This window comes from Mytilus edulis, chromosome 2 (genome assembly GCF_963676685.1).
Source record: "Mytilus edulis chromosome 2, xbMytEdul2.2, whole genome shotgun sequence".
Classification (NCBI taxonomy): Eukaryota; Metazoa; Mollusca; class Bivalvia; order Mytilida; family Mytilidae; genus Mytilus; species Mytilus edulis.
Window position 1 is genome coordinate 39,348,668 of NC_092345.1, and position 25,534 is coordinate 39,374,201.

At 33.7% G+C, this 25,534-nt stretch overlaps 1 protein-coding gene across 5 annotated transcripts in view; it reads right to left on the reverse strand.

Annotated features, from left to right (window-relative positions):
* The window catches only part of LOC139510162 (E3 ubiquitin-protein ligase E3D-like), a 102,537-nt gene that overhangs the window by 60,091 nt on the left and 16,912 nt on the right, over positions 1–25,534 (reverse strand). The window lies entirely within an intron of this gene.

The following is a 25,534-nucleotide window of genomic DNA, read 5'->3' on the forward strand; positions in this document are numbered from 1 at the left end:
CTATAAGAAGACATTTGTATGTATTTCCCTAAGGGTCCTATGTTAAACCTGGTCCCCCTTTGGTGGCCATCTTGGATGATGGATCGGCTTCAAAGTAAGAACACTTGATCAGTTTCTCCTAAGAAACATTCTTGCTATGTTTGGTTTCATTCCATTCAGTGGTTCTTTAAAAGAAGACATTTGTATGTATCTGCTGTAGGGTCCTATGTTAAGCTAAGTCCCCCGCTTGCATCCATCTTGTATGATGGATTGGCTTCAAAGTTACAACACTTGGTCAGCACCTCATAAGAAACATTCATGCCATGTTTGATTTCATTCCATTCATTTGTTCTCTATAAGACGATCAAAGTAAGAACACTTGGTCAGTTTCTCCTAAGAAACATTCATGCCATGTTTGGTTTCATTCCATTCAGTGCATGGTTCTCTAAAAGAAGACATTTCTATGTATCTGTCGTAGGGTTCTATGTTAAGCTAAGTCCCCCGCTGGCATCCATCTTTGATGATGGATTGGCTTCAAAGTTACAACACTTGGTCAGCACCTCATAAGAAACATTCATGCCATGTTTGATTCCATTCCATTCATTTGTTCTCTATAAGACGATCAAAGTAAGAACACTTGGTCAGCACCTCATAATAAACATTCATGATATGTTTGGTTTCTTTCCATTCAATGGTTTTCTAAAAGAAGACATTTGTATGTATCTCACAAAATTAGGGTCCTATGTTAAGCTAAGTCCCCCGCTGGCGGATCACCTTCAAAGTTACAACACTTGGTCAGGACCTCATAAGGAACATTCATGATATGTTTGGTTTCATTCCATTCAGTGGTTCTCTAGAAGAAGTCCAAAATCTGAAAAGTTAATGATAACAATGGACGCCAAATGATGAGAATAGATCACTTCACACTTGGGGCAAGGTAAAAAAGGTGAAATTTTATACCCCAATTTGGACTTACTTGAAAACTGGGCCCAAAACAAACAAGAGTGCACACGCTGAAATGTCTTGCTTTCTTTACTTATCATTGATATTATGTTGATAGTCCTAAATATAAAGCTTTACTACAACTATCACATAAACTTCAGAAATTTTTATAGTAACTTCTATAAATTTAAAAGCAGTTTAAGGGAGGTAATTGAAACATTACATTTGAATTACATCCCTTACACTGCTTTAAAATAATGTATTGTACTTAAGTAATTGTCCATTAACTAGAAAACCCTTGTTTTCCCCCAAATTCCTAAACAGTTTGAGCCATAACCCCTCAAAGCTAGTCCTAACCATGCCTTTGTGGTATGGAAACTTGTGGTATAATTACAGAGAGATCCATACAAGTTATTGTCTGGAAACTAGAACTAGAGGCCCTCAGGAGCCTGTATCACTAACCTGACTCTACCTAGGTTTTTGAAATCATATAAAAAAGATAAAATTTGGCTACAAAGTAACAACACTTGGCCACCACCTCATTAGGAAAGGAACATTTATGCTATGTTTGGTTTCATTCAATTCAGTGGTTCTCTAGAAGAAGACTTTTGTACGCATTTCCCATGGGGCCCTATGTTAAACTAAGACCCACCGCACACGGCCATCTTGGATGATAGATAGCTACAAAGTAACAACACTTGGTCAGCATCTCATCAGGAACATTCATGCTATGTTAAACTAAGTCCCAAACTGGTGGCCATCTTGGACATTGGATTCACGGGGGGGTCTCAACATGGGATTTTGGGTACAGGTGTGCAGCTGGGATTTTAAAAACACCCCCCATTCATATATTGAATAATTGTGAAATCCCTACCTATACATATATTTCACAGCGAAATCATAACCCATTCATATATTTATCAGCTCAATATATATCACAATCGGTCAATTACTACCTATTGATATATTTCCTTGGTAAAATTGCACCCCATTGATATATTTGACGGATCAAAAAAGGGACCCATTCCAGCGGCACATATGTATATACCTTTATATAGGAAGAGACCCCCCCGTGATTGGATTGGCAACCAAGTAACAACACTTTGTCAGCATATCATTAGGAACATTCATGCTATGTTTGGTTTCATTCCATTCAGTGGTTCTCTAAAAGAAGTCATTTGTATGCATTTCCCGTAGGGTCCAATGTTAAAACAAGTCACCCAACTTGCGGCCATCTTGGATGTTGGATCAGCAACAAAGTAACACTTGGTTAGCATTTCATTAGGAACATTCATGCTATGTTTGACTTCATTCCATTCAGTGGTTCTCTAAAAGAAGACATTTGTATGTAATTCCCATTGGGTCCTATGTTATACTAAGTACCCTGCTGGTGGGGATCTTGGATGATGGATCAGCTACAAAGTAACAACACTTGGTCAGCACCTCATAAGAATATTCATGCTATGTTTTGTTTCATTCCATTCAGTGGTTCTTTAAAAGAAATCATTTGTATGCATTTCCCATAGGGTCCTATGTTAAACTAAGTCCCCCACTGGTGGCCATCTTGGATGATGGATCGGCTACAAAGTAACAACACTTAGTCAACACCTCATAAGGAACATTCATACCATGTTTGGTTTCATTCCATTCAGTGGTTCTCTAAAAGAAGTCATTCCGTATATCGTCAGATTATCGGAATTCCAATGGGGACTAACTGTGCACCACTTATTGCGGACCTGTTTTTGTATTGCTATGAATTACAATTTATGACAAAAATAAGCAAAGACCCATCGAAACAACATCTGATAAACAAATTTAATAATACTTTTAGATATTTGGATGATATTTTGGCTCTCAATAATGACGACTTCAGTATATATATTAAAGAAATTTATCCTGTTGAACTTACTTTAAATAAAGCTAATACTAACAATGACCACTGCCCTTTCCTCGATCTTGATATCTATATCACTAACGGAAAGCTGAATACTAAAATTTATGATAAAAGAGATGATTTTTCATTTCCTATAGTTAATTATCCATTTTTAGATGGTGACGTTCCCTTGTAACCATCTTACGGTGTTTATATTTCAACTTGTACGATTCGCTCGTGTATGGAACAATGTTTTAGATTTTAACGAGAGAAATTTATGTATTACTGAAAAATTATTACACCAGGGTTTTCAATATCACAAACTAGTCAAAACATTTACTAAATTTTATCATCGGTATAAGGACATCATTCTTAAATATAGCTCAACATGCAGACTTCTTATACGTTCAGGTATTTCACATCCAACTTTTTATGGAAATATTCTTTATAAAGCACAAAGGTGTCAGTATTCACCTCAAAAACTAACAAAACCTTTGAATAGACTTATTAAGAAGGGCTATAGTTACGATACTGTTGTCAGGTCATTAAAGATTGCATATTTTTGCGTTAATATTGATTCACTTATAGGGTCTTTGCATTGGAACTAAACACATTTATTCAAAAACCAGTTGTTGGCATGACACGGGTTATGTTCTTCTCATATATGTTATGATGGTATGATACTAAACCCCTAAACGGAAGGATTGTGCCTGATGTTCATATGATGAAATCATAATCTTTCAGTCAGTTTAATTGAAGTCTGGAGCTGGCATGTCAGTTAACTGCTAGTAGTCTGTTGTTATTTATGTATTATTGTCATTTTGTTTATTTTCTTTGGTTACATCTTCTGACATCAGACTCGGACTTCTCTTGAACTGAATTTTAATGTACGTATTGTTATACATTTACTTTTCTACATTGGCTAGAGGTATAGGGGGAGGGTTGAGATCTCACAAACATGTTTAACGCCGCCACATTTTTGCGCCTGTCCCAAGTCAGGAGCCTCTGGCCTTTGTTAGTCTTGTATTATTTTAATTTTAGTTTCTTGTGTACAATTTGGAAATTAGTATGGCGTTCATTATCACTGAACTAGTATATCTTTGTTTAGGGGCCAGCTGAAGGACGCCTCCGGGTGCGGGAATTTCTGGCTACATTGAAGACCTGTTGGTGACCTTCTGCTGTTGTTTTTTTCTATGGTCGGGTTGTTGTCTGTTTGGCACATTCCCCATTTCCATTCTCAATTTTATTTGTATGCATTTCCCATAGGGTCCTATGTTAAACTAAGTCCCCAGCTGGTGGCCATCTTGGATGATGGATCGGCTACAAAGTAACACCACTTAGTCAACACCTCATATAATGAACATTCATGCTGTGTTTGGTTTCATTCCATTCAGTGGTTCTCTAAAAGAAGTCATTTGTATGCATTTCCCATAGGGTCCTATGTTAAACTAAGTCCCTGGCTGGCGGCCATCTTGGATGATGGAACGGCTACAAAGTAACAACACTTAGTCAACACCTCATATAATGAACATTCATGCTGTGTTTGGTTTCATTCCATTCAGTGGTTCTCTAAAAGAAGTCATTTGTATGCATTTCCCATAGGGTCCTATCTTAAACTAAGTCCCTGGCTGGCGGCCATCTTGGATGATGGAACGGCTACAAAGTAACAACACTTGGTCAGCACCTCATAAGGAACATTCATGCCATGTTTGGTTTCAGCCTATTCAGGGGTTCTCTAAAAGAAGTCATTTGTATGCATTTCCCGTAGGGTCCTATGTTGACTAAGTCCCCGGCTGGCGGCGATCTGGGATGATGGATCTGCTACAAAGTAACAACACTTGGTCAGCACCTCATAAGGAACATTCATGCCATGTTTGGTTTCATTCCATTCAGTGGTTCTCTAGAAGAAGTTCAAAATGTATAAAGTTAACGACGACGACAACGACAGACGACAGAAGCCAAGTGATGAGAAAAGCTCACTTGACCCTTCAGGCCAGGTGAGCTAAAAAATTTTATTTGGGCACCTTTTTGTCCCCGTATTCCTAAACTGTTGGCATCCCAGCCTTCCTTTTGTGGTAATAAACCTTGTGTTAAAATTTTCATAGATTTCTATTTACTTATATATACTAAAGTAATTGTCTGGAAACCAAATGTCTTCAGACGACGATGACAACGACATGATACCAATATACGACCCCGAATTTTTTTGGGGTCATATAAAATTGGCAAAAATTACTTTAAAGGGCAATAACTCCTTAAGTGGTCAACCGACAATTTTGGTCCATTGACTTATTTGTAGATCTTGCTTTGCTGAACATTATTGTTGATTAAAGTTTATGTCTATCAGATCTGGACTATTATTATAGATTGTATAATAATAGTCCAGATGATAACCAATAACTGCAAAATTACTTAGTAAACACCCGTCCCTAGGTTTTCCATGCAGTTCAACTTTTTCCATGGAAAATGATGGAAATTTCGTTTTTTTCCATGGATTTCCATGGAAAATTATTCCATCACAGATGGAACACTTATATGTGTTACTTATTCCATCATTTTCCATGATTCCATGGAAAAAAATACTTTTTGGATGGAAAATGGGATGGAAAGTAGACTAATAAAACTTTGAAGATGGAAAAGAGGATGGAAAGTGGACTTAGAATATTTTTGAGATGGAAAAGAGGATGGAATCTCGACTTAGAATATTTTTAAAATGGAAAAATTATAGAATCTAAACTTAGAATATTTTTGAGATGGAATTTAGTCATGGAAAAAATGTACACACAAATTAAATACATTAATTCTTTACCATCTATTAGACATGTGAGCCAGTGAAAGAAATGAAATGTGCCATCTGTGTTTCATTAGTCTTTGTGTAGAAGACAGGAAGTGATATGACCATAAATTGTGAGGCCAAATGTAGGGTAGCACATTGATATTATACATTTTAGGGCAATAATTATTACTTAAAACATAAAAATGGTAAATAAACAATAAATGGATAATCTTTTATTAAAATATATATGAAATATTCAAGATAATAGGTAAATAACAGTATTTAATTGGAGCTCTTTTAAAAGAAATCAGATAACTCCTCATACAACCCCCAACACATTGAAAATTTGAACTTGCAATAGATATGCAGGCAACAAACAAACATGTCTTCTCTCCTGAACAAAATGCAAAATTTATATTGGACGTAGATTAAATAGTTCCAAATAGTTCTTGACATCGAATAGTGCAGATTTATTCTCTGATGACTTGCATTGACTGATTTTTTGGTAAGTACACTGGATTAGATTCTACCATTTTGAATGTGTGCAATTAAAGCTTCTTTAGTTCAACATAATAACATAATGAAAACACCTATAGTAGATTTTTCACTTATAATTATAATGATTGTGTATTAAGACAAGACAAATTGTATAAAGTGTATAATAATAATCTAATAATCCACTAATGAAGTAATTTGGTTATAAAATTTAAGATCTGTTGAAATTGGTTGCCAATGAGAAATAGATCCATAAAAGTAAAAAAAAGTGCATCTTTACAGCAAACTGCAGATCAAAACTAAGATCTAAACATATGGACAATACCAATGAAGACATTTATATACAATAATTATGAATTTTTTTTTAGGACAAAGACTAAAGTTGTTAATCATTATTGTGTTTAGGACATTATTGAAAGAATATCTCTTTATTTATAACAGTAAAATTATTTTTAGGTATCATGCGGAAGAAATGAAACTCCAATGAATCAAAGGTTAAAATGATGGTTGGGTTGTATTGCTTATTACTGACCAGTGCAAGACTCAAAAGACCATACCAAACAAAAAAAGCATGGCACCTAGTTTGGCAGATTCCAAAAAGAAAAGAAAATTTCCGTCAAAAAGACCAAATTAAGAAAAATAATACTAACTGTTATTTGAATGATAATATGTGAATGTTTTATTGAATAGTAATGTTATATAAAGCAAGCAAACCAATTATTGGATATGATTGTTTCCATTAAAAGTAGAAATGATCAAAACAAGTTGAACCAGATGGTCCGCAGGGCGCAGCTTTATACGACTGCAGAGTTTGAACCCTGAACGGTTGGGCAAGTATGGACACAACATTCAAGCTGGATTCAGTTCTAAATTTGGATTGTGATTAAATAGTTGACACAGCATAGGTTTCGGACACAGAATGAATGTGGTCTAATGAACTTAAAATTTTTTTTTTGCCTTTGAGCAATTCACTATGCTGTTGAATATTGATCCTCTCACAAAAATGTTTGAAGAAATTTTCTTTTTATTTATAAAATCTGAAATGAGAAAAATTTAACCCCCCCCCCCCCCCCCCCCCATTTTTTTTCACATCCCCCTTTCCCTTTTTCTAAACCTGATCTCAATTCAAATTTCTAATGGAGTTTGCAACAATAACTACTCATTTAAATACATCATAAAATATTAGAATGTAACAAAAGGTGCTTGTTATCACTGAATGGTAAAGATTGTTTTAATTTATCAGTTGGTAGTAAAAGTGAATATACATTGTATATTGTATAAAACAATGATTTAAGTTGATTCAACTACTATTCTGGACAAAGAAAGATAACTCCAATCAATTGAAAATTTCTTGCTATTGCACAATATTGTGCAATTAGATATTTCTTGCTATTGCGCAATACTGTGCAATTGAAAATATTTGCTATTGCACAATGGCCACAATGCTGTGCAATAGAAGATTTCTTGCTATTGCGCAAAACTGAGCAATTGAAAATTTGTTGCTATTGCAAAATACTGTGCAATTGAAGATTTCTTGTTATTGCTGAATACTGTGCAATTGAAAATTTCTTGCTATTGCACAATACTTAATATAATAATTTTGGATCCTGATTTGAACCAACTTGAAAACTGGGCCCATAATAAAAAATTTAAGTACATGTTTAAATTCAGCATATCAATAAAGCCCAAGAATTCAATTTTTGTTAAAATCAAACTTAAGTTTAATTTTGGACCCTTTGGACTTTAATGTAGACCAATTTGAAAACGGGACTAAAAATTAAGAATCTACATACACAGTTAGATTTGGCATATTGAAGAACCCCCAATTATTCAATTTTTGCTGAAATCAAACAAAGTTTAATTTTGGACCCCGATTTGGACCAACTTGAAAACTGGGCCAATAATCAAAAATCTAAGTACATTTTTAGATTCAGCATATCAAAGAACCCCAAGGATTCAATTTTTGTTAAATCAAACTAAGTTTAATTTTGGACCCTTTGGACCTTAATGTAGACCAATTTGAAAACGAGACCAAAAATTAAGAATCTACATACACAGTTAGATTAGGCATATCTCAGAACCCCAACTATTCAATTTTTGATGAAATCAAACAAAGTTCAATTTTGGACCCTTTGGGCCCCTTATTCCTAAACTGTTGGGACCAAAACTCCCAAAATCAAACCCAACCTTCCTTTTATGATCATAAACCTTGTGATTAAATTTCATAGATTTCTATTTACTTATACTAAAGTTATGGTGCAAAAACCAAGAATAATGCTTACTTGGGCCCCTTTTTGGCCCCTAATTCCTAAACTGTACAGACCTCAACTCCCAAAATCAATCCCAACCTTCCTTTTGTGGTCATACACCTTTTGTCAAAATTTCATAGATTTCTATTCACTTATACTAAAGTTATTGTGCGAAAACCAAGAAAATGCTTATTTGGGCCCTTTTTGGCCCCTCATTCCTAAAATGTTGGGACCAAAACTCCATAAATCAATCCCAACCTTCCTTTTGTGGTCATAAACCTTGTGTTTAAATTTCATAGATTTCTATTCACTTCTACTAAAGTTAGAGTGCGAAAACTAAAAGTATTCGGACGACGACAACAACGACGCAGACGATGACGCCAACGTGATACCAATATACGACCAAAAAATTTTCAATTTTTGCTGTCGTATAAAAATGTGAACTGTTTGACGGAAATTACTTCCCATTTTTTGACACAAGGTTCATGTTTTACGAGGCTCTAAGTTGACACTGGTATAATGGTTTTTATTAGTGTAGTCTGATTATTCAAACATCCCTGTTTCCAAATCTTTTGCTTTTCTTTTGATATATATTTTTTTCAATTTCAAATACCTTACTTATTAGATGCTTGTCTGTCAATAAATGTTATGATAGCAACAGGTTCATAAAATCTTGCCACATGATTGTAGGTACTTATATAAGCCTGTTAAAATTGTATTTCATAATGTATATTAAACATACACATTTTTGGATCTTTCAATTTACTTTATTTAATCAATAGTTTAATCAAATCTGTTGCTAACATAATTTCTGTCAAACTTGTCATTTTATGTTAGCAACATTTGGATGTGCTACAAATTAGAGTTATCTGTCCTGGGTTGAAATCTTTTTTAATTTCAGGCAGCGGTATTTTGCAGGAGTTCTTAATATATCTTTCACTTGGATAAGATCTCCAATGTTGGTTAATAATCTCAAATATATATTGTCTGTCAAATTTATTTATGTTAGCACAATCTTATGTTAGCAACAAGTCCGTCAACATCTTATGTTAGCAACACTATTTAGTCCGTCAAAGTTTATGTTAGCAACAATAATGTCCGTCAAATCTTATGTTAGCAACAAAAAAGTCCGTCAAATATTATGTTAGCAACAAAAAAGTCCGTCAAATATTATGTTAGCAACAAAAAAGTCTGTCAAATGTTATGTTAGCAACAAAAAAGTCCGTCAAATATTATGTTAGCAACAATAAAGTCCGTCAAATTTTATGTTAGCAACAACTTAATTTCTGTCAAATATTATGTTAGCAGCATTGTTCATGTCTGTCAAATCTTATGTTAGCAACTCCAAGATAATCCTTTTTAAAAGTTATTCCAATTCCTTTTTTTTTTGTGCAGATGTTCAGAAACGTTTTATTCCAATTTGCCTTTCATATTAAATCAAGATATACATCCAAACCTTGAAAATACTGAAAATATTAAGATTTTTTGTGTTGTTAACATAAGAATTTTCCGTCAAAATGTCTGTCAATTTTGTTATGATAGCAACATTTTTTTAAGGTGTTATTTATTTAAAAAATATAATGTGAAGAGATGTATTTTTTGTCAAAAAGTGATAACTTATATAAGTATAACATGTATTCCAAAACAGAACTTCATTGGTGTTGATTTTGTTAAACATAATTTTGGGAACTTTTCAACTTTCTTATTTGGAATCTGCCGTTTTTATACCTTCATTATTACAGGTTAGTTTGAGCAATACATTTTAAATGGAAATGATGAAAATATTTCCATGGAATTCCATGGAAAAACATCATGGAAAATATTTCCATGGAAAATGTTTAGGATGGAAATATTATTATTTCCCTTTTTTTTTCTTTTTTCATTTTCCATGGATTTCCATGTAAAACAGGTTCCAATACTTCATGGAATTCCATGAAGTTTTCCATGATAGATGATGGAAAATCTAGGGATGGGCAGCTGCGCCATGAGCGCATACGATACGCCTGTCACATTTTCAAAGAATAAAATTCAATTACTTCTCAATGTCATATTAGAAATTTATGAAAATGGAAAGGGAGCTTACCTTGTTTGTATTGGATACCAAAGCTTTATAAAATTCCGTACAAACAACGGTATATTGCTGGCTCATCTTCATGTTCTACTAAAGAATTGTCCATTAGATTGACTAAAATTCTGTCCGCAGTGAAAGAGGGTCTTCAGAAATACTGTGAAACTGTTTACTCGCGTAGTGGTATTAACCATATGTGGATTCTTAAAAATTCTAAAGAACTTCTAGACAATTTTAAATCTCGGTCTTTTTCTGAAATTAGTTCCATCAAAACTTTTGATTTTTCAACCCTGTATACCATCATTCCCCATGTGAAATTGAAAAATCGCCTAAAAGAAATAATCCACAATGCCTTTCAACATAAAAATGGTAGCATACGCTATAAATTTATTACTTTGGGATTTCATAAGGCATATTTCGTAAATAGTGACAAACAAAAAGGTAAAATATGCTACACAGAAGAACAAGTGGTCAGTATGCTGGAGTTTCTTATCGACAACAAACTGTGTGCCTCTTCTTGCCGACCTATTCTTATTTTCATATGAATCGGAGTTCCTCCAGACACTTGTAAAAAACAAGAGAATCAAAGAAGCCAGATTATTTAATTTCACTTTCAGATATATTGATGATGTTCTTTCCATAAACAATCCGAACTTTTCTGATTGGGTTCCATTAATATATCCCCCAGAACTAGAGATTAAAGAAACAACAGACACGGCTTCCTCCGCCTCATTTTTAGACTTATGTCTCGAATTTGACTTACACAGTCATCTCAGTACCAGAATCTATGACAAACCAGACGATTTTAATTTTGAAATCATAAATTTCCCCCACCTTAGTAGCAATATACCAACTTCACCTGCATATGGGATATATATTTCCCAACTTATTCGATATTCAAGAGCTTGCAGCTCCTACTCAGACTTTGTAATACGTCATCAGTGTCTGAGTAGAAAGTTGATGAAACAGGGGTATGTCAAAGAACGTCTTGTTCTTTTTCTAAAAAAGTTCATCGGAAGGTACCAAGACCTTGTTGATAAATATTCCGTATCAACTTCTCAAATAATACACGATGGTCTTGATGTATAGATTCTTCGTACTGATGTTGTTTATCATCTTAACAACGTGTTTTATAGTTCTGTAACCGGAGAGCACGAATTTCATTACAAAATTGCTAGTCTCCACCGGGACTCGAACCCGGTACCTCTGTGTTACAAGGCAGCGCGCTAACCGACTGAGCTAAAGAAGTACTTCCTTTGCTCAACCGCTTACGGCTGACTAAGTATCTACTAAGTTTTTCTAAGGGAAGCAATCCCGTCACACTTCCCCCACCTCAAGAGTCATTATACTCTATAATGATGATATTTTCATCTTTTTTATATTTATATTTTAACCTGGCTAGGTAATTCTTCTAACCGTGGGTTATTATTGTTGGGCGCCAATGTAACCGGAGAGCACGTATTTCATTACAACATTGCTTGTCTCCACCGGGACTCGAACCCGGTACCTCTGTGTTACAAGGCAGCGCGCTAACCAACTGAGCTAAAGAAGTACTTCCTTAGCTCAACCGCTTACGGCTGACTAAGTATCTACTAAGTTTTTCTAAGGGAAGCAATCCCGTCACAGTTCTTTCATTTGTCTTTGTTCTATTATTAATATTACTTTTACTGTTGAATGGTTTCATGTGATTTCCGTTTCACGTGGCTCGGTACTTATACATCTCGTCAATGTGTTTGTATCGGCTTTCATTTTTTGTGGTTTGTTTTGTATTTGCGACTTTTTGTATTTCTTTTGTTCTTATAACGTGACTCTGTACTTTAAAAGATCCCGTCAGTATGATATTGTTCTATTTATATGTCATTATGATATATTTCTATTATGAATCACAATATACGTTGAACCTGGCGTCAAAATCATTCAATCGCGTAGTGGAATTAACTATTTTTGGATTCTTATAGATTCTATATATAACTTTTGGACTAGTTTAAATCTCGGTCTATTTCTTAAATTTATTCTTACATACTTTTGATTTTTTAACCCTGTATGCTAACATTCCCATGAAAATTTTAAAATTGTTTGTACGTACATTGAACGACAAATTTATGTGACATATAAAATTTTCTGACGTCAGACACTCAAATCAATAAATGTGTTCGTAGATAGTAGATGTTTTTGTGTTCGGTTAAATTGTCCCTTTTAAAATTGTTAAACGATGATGACTGATGTACCCATATTTTGACAATTATATTTATTGTGTCTGTTTATTTAACGCATCAATGTAAAAATATCGGAAATTGATGAGACTGTCATTAAAGTGAGAGGGTTAGCGCTACAGAACCAGGTTTAATCCACCATTTTCTACATTTGAAAATGCCTGTACCAAGTCAGGAATATGACAGTTTTTGTCCATTCGTTTTTAATGCGTTTTGTTATTTGATTTTGCCATGTGATTATGGACTTTCCCAATTGATCTTCCTCTAAGTTCAGTATTTTTGTGATTTTACTTTTTATCAAAAAATGATAACAATTCACCAAAGTTTCATGTGAACTGCTCAAAGCATGTTTGAGTTATTGTCAGAAACTTGAAAATCCCCCTTTTTTATGAATAAAACCCTGTAACTCAGAAACCTAAGATCTAAAATTTATAAAAATTGAAAGGGAGCTCATGTCAACAGATATAAATAATTCATCTAAATTTCTTGCAAGTTGGTGATGGCATTTTTTAATAATTGTCAGAAATTTGGAAAATCCCCCTTTATTTCAATCAATAAAAACATGAAATCTAAAATAAAAACAAACTAGAGGCTCTAAAGAGCCTGTGTCGCTCACCTTGGTCCTTGTGAATATTAAACAATGGACACAGATGGATTCATGACAAAATTGTGTTTTGGTGATGGTGATGTGTTTGTAGATCTTACTTTACTTAACATCCTTGCTGCTTACAATTATCTATAACAGTACTTTCTGTGGAAAATGCTATCGAAAATCTTCAAATTTTAAGAAAATTGTTAAAAATTGACTATGAAGGGCAATAACTCCTTAGGGGGTCAATTGACTATTTTGGTCATACTGACTTATTTTTAGTTCTTACTTTGCTGTACATTATTGCCGTTTACAGTTTATCTCTATCTATAATAATATTCAAGATAATAACAAAAAACAGCAAAATTTCCTCATAATTACATATTCAGGGGCAGCAACCTAACAACCGATTATCTGATTCATCTGAAAATTCCAGGGCAGATAGATGGCGACCTGATCAACAATTTTACTTCCTGTCAGATTTGCTCTTAATGCTTTGGTTTTTGAGTTAAAAGCCAACCAGGTGCTCCGCAGGGCGCAGCTTTATACGACCGCAGAGGTCGAACCCTGAACAGTTGGGGCAAGTATGGACAAAACATTCAAGCATGATACAGCTCTGAATTTGAATTGTGATCAAATTTTTGACATTACATGGTTTTTTTATACACAAAACAAATGCCAAGATTTTACAAATCAATTAAAGATTTCTTCTTCAAACTTTTTAAATCTAAAATTAAATAGTTGACACAGCATAGGTTTCTGACACAGAATGAATGTGGTCTAATGAACTTAAAAGGTTTTTTTTGCCTTTGAGCAAATCACTATGCTGTTGAATATTAATCCTCTCAAAAAAATGTTTGAAGAAATTTTCTTTTTATTTATGAAATCTGAAATGAGAAAAATTTAACCCCCCCCCCTTTTTTTCACATCCCCGTTTCCCTTTTTCAAAACTGATATCAATTCAAATTTCTAATGGAGTTTGCAACAATAACTACTCATTTAAATACATCATAAAATATTAAGATGTAAAAAAACTGCTTGTTATCACTGAACGGTAAAGATTATTTAAATTTATCAGTTGGTAGTAAAAAGTGTATATACATTGTATATTGTATATAACAAAGATTTAAGTTGATTCTGGACAAAGAAAGATAACTCCAATTAAAAAAAATTCTTGCTATTGCACAATATTGTGCAATAGGATATTTCTTGCTTACTATTCTGGACAAAGAAAGATAACTCTAATTAAAAAAAAATTTGCTATTTCACAATATTGTGCAATTAGATATTTCTTGCCATTGCACAATACTGTGCAATTGAAAAGACTTGCTATTGCACAATACTTAATATAATAATTTTAGATCCTGATTTGGACCAACTTGAAAACTGGGCCCATAATCAAAAATCTAAGTACATGTTTAGATTCAGCATATCAAAGAGGCCCAAGAATTCAATTTTTGTTAAAATCAAACTTAGTTTAATTTTGGACCCTTTGGACTTTAATGTAGAATTTGAAATTTGAAAACAGGACCAAAAATGAAGAATCTACATACACAGTTAGATTTGGCATATCAAAGAACCCCAAGGATTCAATTTTTGATGAAATCAAACAAAGTTTAATTTTGGACCCTTTGGACCTTAATGTAGACCAATTTGAAAACTGGACCAAAAAACTTCAATAATCAAGAATCTAAGTACATTTTTAGATTCAACATATCAAAGAACCCAACCGATTCATTTTTTGTCAAAATCAAACTAAGTTTAATTTTGGACCCTTTGGACCTTAATGTAGACCAATTTGAAAACGGGACCAAAAGTTGAGAATCTACATATACAGTTAGATTCGGCATATCAAAGAACCCCAATTATTCAATTTTGATGAAATCAAACAAAGTTTAATTTTGGACCCTTTGGGCCCCTTTTTCCTAAACTGTTGGAACCAAAACTCCCAAAATCAATACCAACCTTCCTTTTATGGTCATAAGCCTTGTGTTTAAATTTCATAGATTTGTATTTACTTATACTAACATTATAGTGCGAAAACCAAGAAAAATGCTTATTTGGGTCCCTTTTTGGCCCCTAATTCCTAAACTGTTGGGTCCTAAACTCCCAAAATCAATACCAACCTTCCTTTTGTGGTCATAAACATTGTGTTTAAATTTCATAGATTTCTATTTACTTAACCTAAGGTTATTGTGCAAAAACCAAGAAAAATGCTTATTTGGGCCCTTTATTGGCCCCTTATTCCTAAACTATTATAACCAAAACTCCCAAAATCAATCCCAATCTTTCTTTTGTGGTCATAAACCTTGTGTCAAAATTTCATAGATTTCTATTAACTTAAACTAAAGTTATGGTGCGAAAACCAAGAAAATGCTTATTTGGGCCCTTTTTGGCCCCTTATTCCTAAAATGTTGGGACCAAAACTCCCAAAACCAATACCAACCTTCCTTTTATGGTCATAAACCTCGTGTTAAAATTTCATAGATTTCTATTCACTTTTACTAAAGTTAGAGTGCGAAAACTAAAAGTATTCGGACGCCGGACGACGACGACGACGACGACGACGACGACGACGACGACGACGACGACGACGACGACGACGACGACGACGACGCTGACGCCAACGTGATAGCAATATACGACGAAAATTTTTTCAAAATTTGCGGTCGTATAAAAACTGCATTTTACCCCCATGTTCTATTTTTAGCCATGGCAGCCATCTTGGTTTGTTGGCCGCGTTACCGGACACATTTTTTTTAACTAGATACACCAATGATGAATATGGCTAAGTTTGGTTAAATTTGGCCCAGTAGTTTCAGAGGAGAAGATTTTTCTAAAAGATTACTAAGATTTACGAAAAATGGTTAAAAATTGACTATAAAGGGCATAACTCCTAAAGTGGTCAACTGACCATTTTGGTCATGTTGACTTATTTGTAGATCTTACTTTGCTGAACATTATTGCTGTTTACAGTTTATCTCTATCTATAATAATATTCAAGATAATAACCAAAAACAGCAAAATTTCCTTAAAATTACCATTTCAGGGGCAGCAACCCAACAACGGAATGTCCTATTCATCTGACAATTTCAGGGCAGATAGATCTTGACCTGATGAACAATTTTACTCCTTGTCAGATTTGCTCTAAATGCTTTGGTTTTTGAGTTGTAAGCCAAAAACTGCATTTTACCCCCTATGTTCTATTTTTAGCCATGGCGGCCATCTTGGTTAGTTGGCCGGGTCACCAGACACATTTTTTAAACAAGATACCCCAATGATGATTATGGCCAAGTTTGGTTAAATTTGGCCCAGTAGTTTCAGAGGAGAAGATTTTTCTAAAAGATTACTAAGATTTACGAAAAATGGTTAAAAATTGACTATAAAGGGCAATAACTCCTAAAGTGGTCAACTGACCATTTTGGTCATGTTGACTTATTTGTAGATCTTACTTTGCTGAACATTATTGCTGTTTACAGTTTATCTCTATCTATAATAATATTCAAGATAATAACCAACTAGAGGCTCTAAAGAGCCTGTGTCGCTCACCTTGGTCTATGTGCATATTAAACAAAGGACACAAATGGATTCATGACAAAATTGTATTTTGGTGATGGTGATGTGTTTGAAGTTCTTTCTTTACTGAACGATTTTGCTTCTTACAATTATATCTATAATGAACTTTGCCCATTAGTAACAGAGAACTATATTTGGTAAAAATTTACATAAATTTACCAAATTAATGAAAATTGTTAAAAATTGACTATAAAGGGCAATAACTCCTTAAGGGGTCAACTGACCATTTTGGTCATGTTGACTTATTTGTAGATCTTACTTTGCTGAACATTATTGCTGTTTACAATTTATCTCTATCTATAATAATATTCAAGATAATAACCAAAGCAGCAAAATTTCCATAAAATTACCAATTCAGGGGCAGCAACACAACAACCGATTGACCGATTCATCTGAAAATTTCAGGGCAGATAGATCTTGACCTGATAAACATTTTTATTTCATGTCAGATTTCCTCAAAATGCTTTGGTTTTTGAGTTATAAGCCAAAAACTGCATTTTACCCCTATGTTCTATTTTTAGCGGTGGCGGCCATCTTGGTTGGTTGACCAGGTCATGCCACACATTTTTTAAACTAGATACCCCAAAGATGATTGTGGCCAAGTTTGGATTAATTTGGCCCAGTAGTTTCAGAGGAGAAGATTTTTGTAAAAGATTACTTTAATTTACGAAAAATGGTTAAAAATTGACTATAAAGGGCAATAACTCCTAAACGGGTCAACTGACCATTTTGGTCATGTTGACTTATTTGTAGATCTTACTTTGCTGAACATTATTGCTGTTTACAGTTTATCTCTATCTATAATAATATTCAAGATAATAACCAACTAGAGGCTCTAAAGAGCCTGTGTCGCTCACCTTGGTCTATGTGACTATTAAACAAAGGAAGCAGATGGATTCATGACAAAATTGTATTTTGGTGATGGTGATGTGTTTGTACATCTTACTTTACTGAACATCCTTGCAGCTTACAATTATCTCTATCTATAATGAAGTTGGCCCAGTAGTTTCAGTGGAAAATGTTAGTAAAAATTTACAAATTTTATAAAAATTGTTGAAAATTGACTATAAAGGACAATAACTCCTTAGGGGGTCAATTGACCATTTCGGTCATGTGGACTTATTTGTAAATCTTACTTTGCTGAACATTATTGCTGTTTACAGTTTATTTCTATCTATAATAATTTTCAAGATAATAACCAAAAACAGTAAAATTTCCTTAAAATTACCAATTCAGGGGCAGGAACCCAACAACGGGTTGTCCGATTTATCTGAAAATTTCAGGGCAGATAGATCTTGACCTGATAAACAATTTATCCCCCTGTCAGATTTGCTCTAAAGGCTTTGGTTTTTGAGTCATAAGCCAAAAACTGCATTTTACCCCTATCTTCTATTTTTAGCCATGGCGGCCATCTTGGTTGGATGGCCGGGTCATCGGACACATTTTTGAAACTAGATACCCAAAAGATGATTGTGGATAAGTTTGGATTAATTTGGCCCAGTAGTTTCAGAGGAGAAGATTTTTGTACAGATTACTAAGATTTACGAAAAATGGTTAAAAATTGACTATAAAGGACAATAACTCCTATATGGGTCAACTGACCATTTCGGTCATGTTGACTTATTTGTAAATCTTACTTTGCTGAACATTATTGCTGTTTAGAGTTTATTTCTATCTTTAATAATTTTCAAGATAATAACCAAAAACAGTAAAATTTCCTTAAAATTACCAATTCAGGGGCAGCAACCCAACAACAGGTTGTCAGATTCATCTGAAAATTTCAGGGTAGATAGATCTTGACCTGATAAACAATTTTCTAATAGTCAGATTTGCTCTTAATGCTTTGGTTTTTAAGTTATAAGCCAAAAACTGCATTTTACCCCTATGTTCTATTTTTAGCCATGGCAGCCATCTTGGTTGGTTGGCCGGGTCCCTGGACACATTTTTTAAACAAGATACCCCAAAGATAATTGTGGCCAAGTTTGGATAAATTTGGCCCAGTGGTTTCAGAGGAGAAAATTTTTGTAAAAGATTACTAAGATTTACGAAAAATGGTTAAAAATTGACTATAAAGGGCAATAACTCCTATATGGGTCAACTGACCATTTCGGTCATGTTGACTTATTTGTAGATCTTACTTTGCTGAACATTATTGCTGTTTACAGTTTATCTCTATCTATAATAATATTCAAGATAATAACCATATAACGGCAAAATTTCCTTAAAATTGCCAATTCAGGGGCAGCAACCCAACAACCGGTTGTCCGATTCGTCTGAAAATTTTAGGGCAGATAGATCTTGACTTAATAAACAATTTAACCCCACGTCAGATTTGCTCTAAATGCTTCGGTTTCAGAGTTATAAGCCAAAAACTGCATTTGACCCCTATGTTCTATTTTTAGCCATGGCGGCCATCTTGGTTGGTTGGCCGGGTAACCGAACACATTTTTTAAACTAGATACCCCAATGATGATTGTGGCCAAGTTTGGTTAAATTTGGCCCAGTAGTTTCAGAGGAGAAGATTTTTGTAAAAGTTAACGACGACGGACGACGGACGCCGGACGCCGGACGACGCCGGACGACGACGGACGCCGGACGCCAAGTGATGAGAAAAGCTCACTTGGCCCTTCGGGCCAGGTGAGCTAAAAACAGCAAAATTTCCTCAAAATTACCAATTCAGGGGCAGCAACCCAACAACCGATTGACCGATTCATCTGACAATTTCAGGGCAGATAGATCTTGACCTGATAAACATTTTTATCCCATGTCAGATTTCCTCAAAATGCTTTGGTTTTTGAGTTATAAGCCAAAAACTGCATTTTACCCCTTTGTTCTAATTTTAGCCGTGGCGGCCATCTTGGTTGGTTGACCAGGTCATGCCACACATTTTTTAAACTAGATACCCCAAAGATGATTGTGGCTAAGTTTGGATTAATTTGGCCCAGTAGTTTCAGAGGAGAAGATTTTTGTAAAAGATTACTTTAATTTACGAAAAATGGTTAAAAATTGACTATAAAGGGCAATAACTCCTAAACGGGTCAACTGACCATTTTGGTCATGTTGACTTATTTGTAGATCTTACTTTGCTGAACATTATTGCTGTTTACAGTTTATCTCTATCTATAATAATATTCAAGATAATAACCAAAGCAGCAAAATTTCCATAAAATTACCAATTCAGGGGCAGCAACACAACAACCGATTGACCGATTCATCTGAAAATTTCAGGGCAGATAGATCTTGACCTGATAAACATTTTTATTTCATGTCAGATTTCCTCAAAATGCTTTGGTTTTTGAGTTATAAGCCAAAAACTGCATTTTACCCCTATGTTCTATTTTTAGCGGTGGCGGCCATCTTGGTTGGTTGACCAGGTCATGCCACACATTTTTTAAACTAGATACCCCAAAGATGATTGTGGCCAAGTTTGGATTAATTTGGCCCAGTAGTTTCAGAGGAGAAGATTTTTGTAAAAGATTACTTTAATTTACGAAAAATGGTTAAAAATTGACTATAAAGGGCAATAACTCCTAAACGGGTCAACTGACCATTTTGGTCATGTTGACTTATTTGTAGATCTTACTTTGCTGAACATTATTGCTGTTTACAGTTTATCTCTATCTATAATAATATTCAAGATAATAACCAAAAACAGCAAAATTTCCTCAAAATTACCAATTCAGGGGCAGCAACCCAACAACCGATTGACCGATTCATCTGACAATTTCAGGGCAGATAGATCTTGACCTGATAAACATTTTTATCCCATGTCAGATTTCCTCAAAATGCTTTGGTTTTTGAGTTATAAGCCAAAAACTGCATTTTACCCCTTTGTTCTAATTTTAGCCGTGGCGGCCATCTTGGTTGGTTGACCAGGTCATGCCACACATTTTTTAAACTAGATACCCCAAAGATGATTGTGGCCAAGTTTGGATTAATTTGGCCCAGTAGTTTCAGAGGAGAAGATTTTTGTAAAAGATTACTTTAATTAACGAAAAATGGTTAAAAATTGACTATAAAGGGCAATAACTCCTAAACGGGTCAACTGACCATTTTGGTCATGTTGACTTATTTGTAGATCTTACTTTGCTGAACATTATTGCTGTTTACAGTTTACCTCTATCTATAATAATATTCAACAGTCAGGGGACTTACTTAAACAAGTGATTTTCTAAATCACTGATTCAAGTAACATTATTTCCATAAAGGTTGGAAGTTAGAGTTGTCTTTCTTTAATAATCACCTATTTAAGTAGTACAAATAAATCACTAGAAGAAGTGATTTAATATTAGTGTAGCTTTAAATATAGAATACTAATGATCCAGGGACTAATTATGTTTCTAAACTTATCAGAACCAACATCTGTGTTGTCTAGGATGACCAGGTCATTTCAGGTGATGACCTTGTACTGAATCAAGGATAATGACATAAAAATCACTTGTTTAAGTATCAGACCTTAATTTCCTTCCCAAAAATCACTTCTTTAAGTATCATTCTTTTAATAACCCCCACTAATTTCAACACCCCCGAACAGTGAAATTTTTATCGCGAACAGTAGAATTTTATTACATAATCTGAAAGATGAAACCTTGAACTTCACAGGAAAAATACTCCCACTGCTGTGAAAAATCTTTTAAGAAAGTATCAGTTCATTATGTAAAGCCATTATTATAGCATTTTTTCAACTAAAATAGAATTTTCAGGTAAATGATAGCATCAAAGGCATAAAACTTGCTACTTAAAAGAAGCAAAAAGTTCATATTTTTTAATTTTACTAATTAAAACATGTTATTTAAACCTATGTGTTTAAAATTTTGAAAAAACTACAAAATCCCAATTTGTGACAAAACCTCGAATTTGCTACTCAAATAAGTGATTTAAAAATCACTTATTTCAGTAAGTCCCCTGACTGTTCAAGATAATAACCAAAAACAGCAAAATTTCCTCAAAATTACCAATTCAGGGGCAGCAACCCAACAACCGATTGACCGATTCATCTGAAAATTTCAGGGCAGATAGATCTTGACCTGATACACATTTTTACCCATGTCAGATTTGCTCTAAATGCTTTGGTTTTTGAGTTATAAGCCAAAAACTGCATTTTACCCCTATGTTCTATTTTTAGCCGTGGCGGCCATCTTGGTTGGTTGACCGGGTCACGCCACACATTTTTTAAACTAGATACCCCAATGATGATTGTGGCCAAGTTTGGTTTGATTTGGCCCAGTAGTTTCAGAGGAGAAGATTTTTGTAAAAGTTAACGATGACGGACGACGACGGACGACGGACGACGACGACGGACGCCGGACGCAAAGTGATGGGAAAAGCTCACTTGGCCCTTCGGGCCAGGTGAGCTAAAAACAGCAAAATTTCCTTAAAATTACCATTTCAGGGGCAGCAACCCAACAATGAAATGTCCGATTCATCTGACAATTTCAGGGCAGATAGATCTTGACCTGATGAACAATATTACCCCATGTCAGATTTGCTCTTAATGCTTTGGTTTTTGAGTTATAAGCCAAAAACTGCATTTTACCCCTATGTTCTATTTTTAGCCATGGCGGCCATCTTGGTTGGTTGGCCGGGTCACCGGACACATTTTTAAAACTAGATACCCCAATGATGATTGTGGCCAAGTTTGGTTAAATTTGGCCCAGTAGTTTCAGAGGAGAAGATTTTTGTAAAAGTTAACGCAGGACGACGACGACGGACGCCAAGTGATGAGAAAAGCTCACTTGGCCTTTCGGCCAGGTGAGCTAAAAACTGAAAGGGAGCTCATATTTATATATAAATGATTACCTAAAGTTTTATGCAAATTGCTTAAAGCTTTTTTGAGTTAATGTCCAACGTGTTGACGACGGACGAACAAACGGTAAAAATTTCAGTGCAGATAGAAATTAACCTGATGAACATTTTAACTCCCATGTCAGATTTGTCTAAATTTTAACCGTAAGTTTCAGAGATATAAGCCAAAAACTGCATGTTCTATTTATAGCAGTGTCAGCCATTATTGGTTGGCAGGTTCATCGACACATTTTTTAAACTGGATACCCTAATGATGAATGTGGCCAAGTTTGGTTAATCATGTTAATTGTGGCCCAATTAATAAGATTCAGAGAAGAAGATTTTTGTAAAAATTAATGAGGACAACAGACAACAGGCGTCAAGAGACAAGGAAAAGGATATTATTGAATACTGAAAAATGGCTATGAGAAAATCCCAGATGTATTGGATTATTTTCACATACTTTAAGGGCATACGATACAGTCACAGGGGAGGTAATGATGTTGCTAACGTAAATTTTGTGACGTCAAACGGTGACTTATCGGCTGATTTTTATCATTCAATCTGATTTGACTTGAAAACAAGTTCATGGACCACTCTTTTTTTAAAATGACATTCGGTTTGATTACGTAAGAAGATTACGTGTACCAATTTTACTGAAAACATAAATAGCGCAATTTTTTAAAATTTGATTAATATACAGCAAAAAATGACGGTTTTTCCTACATTCATGATCATTTGATAAATTTGAGTTATTTGTAAAAATAAAATGTACAAATATATATGCAATATTTATATAACACATAAATTACAAATAATTTAACAAAAAACATATCAGATTTATCTTTTAAAACAAAAAAATTATGCATTTCTATCGAAAGGAAAAATTCGTCCACAAATCTGTATTTTGAGGAAATATCTGAAATTTGAACCTCAATTTACTCAAAAAGTAGCACATGAAGGTATATTTTTTATTACATATTTGATTTAATCAAGTAAAAAATAGCCTACATGCAAATTTTCATCAAAATTTAAATACGGGATCAAAACTGTATCGTATGCCCTTAAAGGACAGGCATATTAATTATACCAAAATTAAACAACAAACAGAAAACAACAAAATTAATGATATGACTTCAACTAAATATTCTTCTTTTTGTTTGCTCCTAGGTCTCTTGTGAGGTTTAAGTGGCTTGGTACAACACTTTGGGCATTCAACTTCATAAAGTCATTTCATTCCTTATTGCAGGGATGATTCCAGGTGTTTTCAAATGGGTGTCCCTTGAACATCAAATTGGGAATTTTGTTTAACCTCTTAGACTACACTGATTTAAGAAGTTGTAACATTTTGAATAATTATGGATGGGCTACTGATTATGATATATATGATTCTGACCTCATAGATATGATCACCAGATTACTTGAAAGTTATTGGATTTGGACCAGGGAAGTGGTATTACATGAATATCACTGCACATGATACACTAGTCCAAATGATTATTACGTCTTGAAAGGCTATTATATATTTTTTTCTTCAACGCCTCACTTCGAAGTAACCTAAGCATATTACATATACATAAACATAATATACCAGCTAACATTAATCTATGGCAAGCTCTTTTACTATTTAATCAAATGTCAAGATATCTCGTGTAATATATAAGATATCCCATTTAATATATAAGATATCTTCTATAGTTTCATTTACATAAGATGTCTTATATATTATATGAGATATCTTATATATTATTTAAAATATCTCATAAGTTTATTAGAGATCTCTGAAAGTATATGAGATCTTATAAATATCTAATTTACAAGATATCTTTTATAATTTACAAGATATCTTTCATAACTTACAAGATATCTTATATAGTTGATAAGACATCTCATATAGTTTCTAAGATATCTTATATAGTTTATTGGATATCTTATAAAGAAAATTATATAAGATATCTTATAAACTTAAATTTTATAAGATATCTTATAAACTTAAATTTTATAAGATATATCATATACTTTTAAAGATATCTCCTAAAGTAATTAAGATATCTTTCATATAAGATATCTTATAAACAATACATATAGTTTATAAAATATCTTATATAGTTAATAAGATATCTTTCATATAAGATATATCTTAAAAACAATACATATTATAGTTTATAAAATATCTTATATAGTTAATAAGATATCTCATATAGTTTATAAGATATCTTATATAATCTATAAGATATGTTATAAAAATTATCAACTATTAGATATCTCTTATATTTCATGAAATTATTTTAAAAATTTCAAATTTCATAAACTTTATAAGATATCTTATTTAATCTGTAAGATATTTCATATAATATCTTATAAACTATACAAGATATCTTGAAATTAAATGAAATAGCAAAATGGCTTGCTATATAAACCAATGAAAAAATCATCTATTTGGTATTTTTTCAACAGGTCATCTTTATAAGTTTACCTTGATTAAAATGGATTTAAAATTGAACTGGTCCATTGTCGTATTCAGTGAGACAAAGTCCTAAACTTTTTCGGAAATACCGATTTTTATTTTCTTTTCATAGATTGGGAATTTATATTCACAAATATTTTTTGGGGGACGCTAGCCGATTTCAGGGCCGCCAAGCGGCCCTAAACTATATAGTGGAATCATCCCTGTTATTGAATTGTATTTACCTAATTTAATAAATTATGTCCATCAATGGCAGTTTAAAATTTCTACAGCAAGAACAAAATGGGGAATAGTGGTTCTCTCATGTGGACAAGCAGGGGCTGATCCAGCCATTTTTAAAAGGGGGCCTTCCAACCACATGAACCATATGTCCCAATTCAAATACATTGATAGTAAAAAAAAATGGGGGTTTCAACTTCCTACCCCCGGAATCCTCCCCCTGGATCTGCCACTGACAAGTTATTTATCATGGTCACTTGCCAATAAGAGCAAGTTGCCTATAAAGGTAATGCTGAAACCCGAC